Here is a 7,080-nt window from a genome sequence, read left to right on the forward strand (position 1 = left end):
AATCCAAAAAAAATATTAAAGTAATTATAAAATACTTAAAACTTGCAATAATGTATCAATTATGAACATCTTAAAAAATAGTAGAATAGAAATGATAATGACTACTCCATACCTTTTAGAATTAAAATAGAATTAGATAATAATATGTTACTCTAAAAACTTAATCCAACTATATGGAACAAGTGCTGCATGCAGCCGGTAGTCCCTGCCGGAATCTGCTAGAACAACACAATACAAATGCTCTGGTTGGTTTGACAAAGAACTAAAGTATTCTGCCAGAACAACACAATATAAATGCTCTGGTTGGTTTGACAAAGAACTAAAGTATTCAATTTAACGCGAAATAAAGAGGTTGGAGAAAGAAACAGTAAAGCACTTCTAAATAACCAAAGTGTTCAATTTAACGCGGAATCAAGAGGTTGGAGATAGAAACAGTAAAGCGCTTCCAAATAACTAAAGTGTTCAATTTAACGCGGAATCAAGAGGTTCGAGAAGTTAAAATAGAATATGTAATCCAAATTTAATGCTTAGAAATGGATGCACAGTTACATCTCAATAAAGTATTCAAATTAAGTCTGCGTAACGGTTTACACAATTTAAAAGAGGATATGTCATCAAAGTACCTTCGATATGAATATAGCCTGCACGAATAAAGTTTAATGCGTTTACTGGGGAGTGGAGATTCCAAAAGAGTGATAACCACTTGGAAAACATCCAACCTGCTATATCCTATCCTAATTCTGTTCCATGCATAGATCCTAAATATTGCGATGGAGCTCGATAAGAAAATACACAGGGAAGAGCTCTATTTCCTATATAGATTAATCTAATTCTAATTCTTTATTGAACATAAGTTTATAACGAGAACCAGTTGAAAGTGAAGCATTGCTGGGAGCTAGTATCTCCTCAAGAAGATTACTTCAGGGAACAGAGTGCTCTCATAGCCTCGAATCGCGGCTCTCTCTCGAGAAACTTCTGCTCACCATAGTCTTTCATATAATCTTTTGAGACGAACTTTGGATAACTATAGCCACTTTGGGCATTCATATTATTAATGTCATTTTCATTGCCATTCTGCTCTGTCGCCTTCATGATCAGCTGTGGAGCTGGAAACACCTCCGCATTGGTCGATGGGTTATCAAACGCTGTGACCGAAATTCGATTTGCATCCTTCTTAGAAAGCATGCGATGCCACACGCTCTTGCATTTCCCATTGGTCATCACCTGAATTGTATTCACGCGCAAACCCCATCATTAGTAATTAGATAAGTCATATATGCACCGAAAAAACATTTGATATTTGAATATATACAATTTATATACCTCCAGCTGATCGCCAATGTCAATAACGATTGCGTGTCGAATGGGTTCGATGTCGAACCAAGTGCCGTCCTTCATCATCTTGCAGTAGCAGAATGACTCCGCCAGTGTCCAAGTGGGGGCGCAGCCCATCGACGAGTTCTGGCCTTGGGCATGGCGGGTAGTGAGCCATTTTTATGCCAAAGAAAGGGGCTTTGCCATCGCCATTGCCCCCTGCTATGGCTTCTTTCAGATACCCTTTCTCCAGTCCTAGATTTTCACAGATTATATCTAATATCCTTTCCGCACTCTCTGCTCTGAACTTACTCTGGAGAATTAGCTGCTCGACACTCTCTGCTCTGAACTTACTCCGTACTCCGAACAAGGCATTTGTAAACCACCGTGGACGCCTTTGCTCTGAACTTACTCCGGAGAATTAGCTGCTCGACACTCTCTGCTCTGAACTTACTCCGGACTCCGAACAAGGCATTTGTAAACCACCGTGGACGCCTCTGCATATGCAAACAGCTGGCACTTGCAGGATGCACGACACTGCATGCAGGACACGGAGAACAGGTACCAAAAACTTAGGACAAACTAAGTTGTGCTTTTGATAAAATGTTCAGCTCGGCAATATGAGGAAACTTTGGATAACAAAAACTTTTCATCTCCGAAAACTTTGGATATCTTATTTTTACCCCAACATAATGTCTTGAACGCTGCGAAGCCTACAATAAGACCCCCAACTTTGTTGTCCAATCAAAAATTACATAATCAATTTTATATTATTTTCTAATATGAAAACTTTGGTTAAAGTTGTGATGCACAACGATAATTTTTGGTCAAACAAGAGATTAATATGCGGTCAACACACAATCGATCGCTAAAAGTCCCAGGCAGGGACTAATAAGATGATGGAGGGCATTTGAAATTGTAATATATTATATTAATAACTCACATTAGGAATTTATTAAAAATAATTTATAAAACATTAATAATTGAATTAAATTTTCAAAATATTTTGATAATAACTCACATTATGAATTTATTAAAAATAATTTATAAAATATTAATAATAAAATTAAATCTTCAAAATATTTTGATTTTGTAAATTATTTTAGTAAATTTAAATTCACAAATATAATCTCATAATTAAATATAAATAATAAATTAACCTCATATTACAGATTAATGTACTTACCCACACATTTCAAAGAACACTTCATCTTATAAACACAAAAACAAACTTATTATGTTCCTAACATTTCAAAGAACACTTCATCTTATAAACACAAAAACAAAGCTGAATTTGTATCGAGAAACTATTATTTCTTCTAAAAATTAATACAACTTAGATTAAATTGTAACTAAGTTGTTATTAATATAACTTAGATTAAATTGTAACTAAGCTGTTATGAAAATATATACTTGAATTGATTACCAAATTTAATATAAAATTGAAGAGATTTCGTTTATTTTGAAACTCAATGGAAGATTCATATATATAACATATTTTGTAAATTTCTTTATAAGAAAATGTTATATTAATTATTTTATATTTTATATTTTATATTGGTATTATATTTTAGAAATGAAAGAGAATAAAAGTTAAAGTTAAAATTTCCCATGGGCATAGAGTAGATGGTGAGAGTGATATGTTAAGGCAATCTGTGGTATAAAGATCATTTTTTTGGAATTCTATGAGCAAAAATATAGCGATGGAGCAAAAATACAAGGATGCTAAGAGCTACTGTGACCCAAGCAAGGTGTGATCTGTAAGTGATTTTGATGACTTAAATACCCCTAAATGATTTTGATGACTTAAATACCCTTAAATGGCAACACTAATCATCTTAATATTCACATAAACTTAAAAAACTAAAAAAACTATAATCAATAAATATAAGTAATTTAAATAATTAAATAATTTAAATTCAATAAATTAATTATATAAATCTATTCATTTATTATTATTATTAAATATAAATAAATAAATATGAATTTTAAATGGGAAGGATAATAATCAATTTTTTTAACTACGCAAGTTAAATCCAATTGACACATATATATACATATATAATTGGTGTATTTATCCATATTTTAATGATATTTTGATTTGGAATTCTTACTTTACAATAAAGCTTTTGGTGAGGTAATGTGTTTGTTAAAATATAATTTGAATTAATGAAATTATCCATGGATTAAGAATTATTAAATATTCTTGTTATAATTAATTTAAATAATGTTAATATTTAATATCTATATTGAATTTAATTAATTTAAATAATGTTAATATTTAATATCTATATTGAATTTGAAATTAAAAATGTTAATTTATTAGGTTTAAAAAATCTAATTCTTCACGTATTTAGACTATATTAATATTTTATAGGAATATCAATGTTTGATATTTAGATTAAATGTGAAGTATTCACTAATCTCTTATGAAGGTGTAATATATAACAATAATTTAAAATTAGAGTGTACCATTTACATTATAATAAAAATGGATGTTAATATTTATTATATAGGTTTATTTTCTAACACAAGTGAAAAGATAATGTGATGATAAATTGAGATATTTTGATTATTATATTTAATAAAATATTATATAAATTTAGTATCAAATAATAAAAAAATTAAAAATAATAATAAATCTAAATATATAATTTTTTATTAAATTTTTGAAAAATATTAAAAATAAACTACAATTATCAAATAAATACATTTTCAAATTTTAACCTTTTTCACCTAGTTTTTACAAAAACATAAAGCTGGCTGCTCCATAATAAGAATAAATACATTTTCAAATTTTAACCTTTTTCACCTAGTTTTTACAAAAACATAAAGCTGGCTGCTCCATAATAAGAATATGTTTTTACAAAAACATAAAGCTGGCTGCTCCATAATAAGAATAAATACATTTTCAAATTTTAACCTTTTTCACCTAGTTTTTACAAAAACATAAAGCTGGCTGCTCCATAATAAGAATATGGGTGTCCATATTTAGAATATGGGTATCCACATTTACATTATAAGTTCATTTAGTATTTATATCTATTTTATAATGTTCTAAAGCCATTGTGATTACATACAATTAATTTTTACCTTTTGAAATTTGGAAAAATTCAGAATTATTATTATAATAGAAAAAGTATATTAAAAAAAGTTAAAAAAAAAAAGTTTTTATTGGTGGTCATAATAATTTAGGTTTTGTTACATTATTATGGGCTAATATCATGACTTATCAATACCACTTGCCCAAAAACCATAATTCATTTCAAAATCAAAATATTTAATAAATATTTTATTTTAATTTAATTTTATAGCATTTTTTAAATTAAAACTTAATACTCACAATATAACAAGATTTTTAACTATAGATATTTACCTCCATTTTACCTTAAATATTATTAAATTGTAAATAGGTTTTGTTACAATATCACCACCAATACAACGACTTATTAATACCACTTCCCCAAAAACCATAACTCATTTTAAAATCAAAATACTTTATTTTTATTTTATTTTATAACATTTTTTAGTTAGGTTTTAGTTGCATTTTCTTAATGCATAGTCACATGATGCCGCAGAAAGGGGTTGATGTAGCAAAGCCATTGATGAAATTTTACAAAATTGCATAGAAACGTATCATTAGTGTAGATCAACTACCACTCACATGTTAATAGCACTAGTGTTCACAAATAGTTATGTTTAGCATAAAATACCACAAGTCATATCAATGGAAAGTGTGTTTATTCTGTGGAGAGGTGCATTCTACAACTTAGTAGGAGGGGATGACAACCTAGTAGGTGGGGATGACAACCTAGTAGGAGAGGATGTGTAACTATGTCACATCTGTGATAAAATAATAATAAAAATAAAAAATTTAATGTCAACCCAAAAAAATGAAAATAACCATATAGATTAAAAAAATTATAGTACAATTCAACACAAAGAATCAAAAATCTTTTAATATTTCTTTTATAAAATGAATGAAAAACCATATCCTATGGATATATTAAAAATGTTAAAGACAAATATTTCTAAGTCAAAGTTGTAATATTTGCAAATATTAGTTTGATGTAGTTTTATTATAATTTTTGTAATCATGTCATATTAAAAACATCATTAAATCTAATATTAATATTAAAAAATTAAAAAAAAAATCATTATTAAAACTAATATTTTTTTTTTTAATTCCATTAAAAAGTTTAACAAAATTACATTTTGCACATACACCAGTCAAGAAACTGGTGCATTCTAAGATTGTCCCAATATTGAAACAAGGAAAGTAAGAATGGCCAACTGTTATAGGAAAACCTGATATAGTAGACTATCCAAAGTACAGAGAGCTGCCAAGGTTCCAGAAACCAAACCATCCAAAATAGATAGCCAATCATAGACATTGAAACCTATCATGCATCTTGTGCCATTGAAGCCCTTCCAGGGAAGGACAAATACATACAAAAATATGGAGTTTCAATGTTGAGGAGAGTAATGGAAAACAAAAACATAATTAAACAATCAACCAAGTGACCAGTAACCAACATATCAACATCGTAATCAAAACAGAGGCAAAAAGAAACCAAAATCATGGGGCTAGTACTAGCCCCCCATCATCCTAAAACCTGTCCTCAAAAGGCCTGTGGTAGTACTCGTAGTGAAGCAGACTAATGTCTTCTGTTACCTGCCAGAGGCCCCTATCCAAGAGAATGCCTTCTTTAGAAAGCTGGTCTGCTTCCCTGTTTCTTTCTATGTAAACATGCCTGCAAGAGAATTCTACAAAGTTAAGACATAACCTTCTGATATCCATAATAATGTTTTCCAAATAAACGTTCCTGCATTTTTGCACACCATTCACCCAATTTACTACCAACAATGAGTCTCCCATAATTTGTAAACATTCACATCCTTTTTCCCTAGCAAATGCAATTAAAGATCTGCAAGCCCATGTCTCAGACTAGTTATTAGTACCGATGCTTAGGCCAATTTTAACATGATACAAGTGCCGAGAAGAAATAAAGAGAATGAAGCCACCACCCGCCTGAAGCCCGTTGTTTTGAGCTGCCCCGTCAAAAAAATCCTAGGGAAATTCAACATTGATAATTTCCTGACTGATTTGTCTAATAGGAGCGATGCATTTATTCTGAGGATAATGACTTAGAATAATAGTGCATTCCACTACTATCTTCCCAGGATAAGAAACAAGATCTCTAAATATTGACTGGTTCCGGGCAATTCAGGCCCACCAACATATGATGAAGGGTAAAGCGTGCACCAACCTATTTAAATGGTCATGTTCCCATGTTAACCAGACATCAACAAAGGGTTCTCCATTCCATCAATAAGGAGAATGAAGGATAGTTTAACACTCTGATCAAATTTGTTGAGTGAAAGGGCACAAGACAAACAAATGGTCTAGAGATTCATCCGAATTTTTGCAAAGCAAGCACTAGCCCAACCCAACAATATACCTCTTATGCATTACTTCCCAGGTGGGAATTTTCCTTGCCATTATACACCACATAATAAGTTTCAATTTGGGTGGACATTTTTCCTTCCACACAACTTTCCACCACCATTCATGATTACCAGGTCTATTTGAGATATGATGTGGATGTATCCTAGTTTTGGAGTGTAGATACCTTGGGGGGATGAGGTCCAAATTAATTCATCATCTTGATCATTTAATCTGATGAAACCCTTTTCATGTGCTCCCACATAATGCCTCCATTCCTCACGGAACTCCACATGCATGTTTAAAGTTTCTGCAGTGAG

General features: G+C 30.6%; 1 pseudogene; it reads right to left on the reverse strand.

Annotated features, from left to right (window-relative positions):
- Nucleotides 1-756: 756 nt before the first annotated feature.
- On the reverse strand, nt 757-6,817 carry LOC149248185 (1-aminocyclopropane-1-carboxylate oxidase-like; annotated as a pseudogene).
- Between the last annotated feature and the right edge of the window lie 263 nt (nt 6,818-7,080).

The sequence above is a fragment of the Pinus tabuliformis genome, chromosome 7, assembly GCF_031772625.1.
Source record: "Pinus tabuliformis cultivar Carrire ecotype Pingquan chromosome 7, CPIR1, whole genome shotgun sequence".
In the NCBI taxonomy this organism is placed as follows: Eukaryota; Viridiplantae; Streptophyta; class Pinopsida; order Pinales; family Pinaceae; genus Pinus; species Pinus tabuliformis.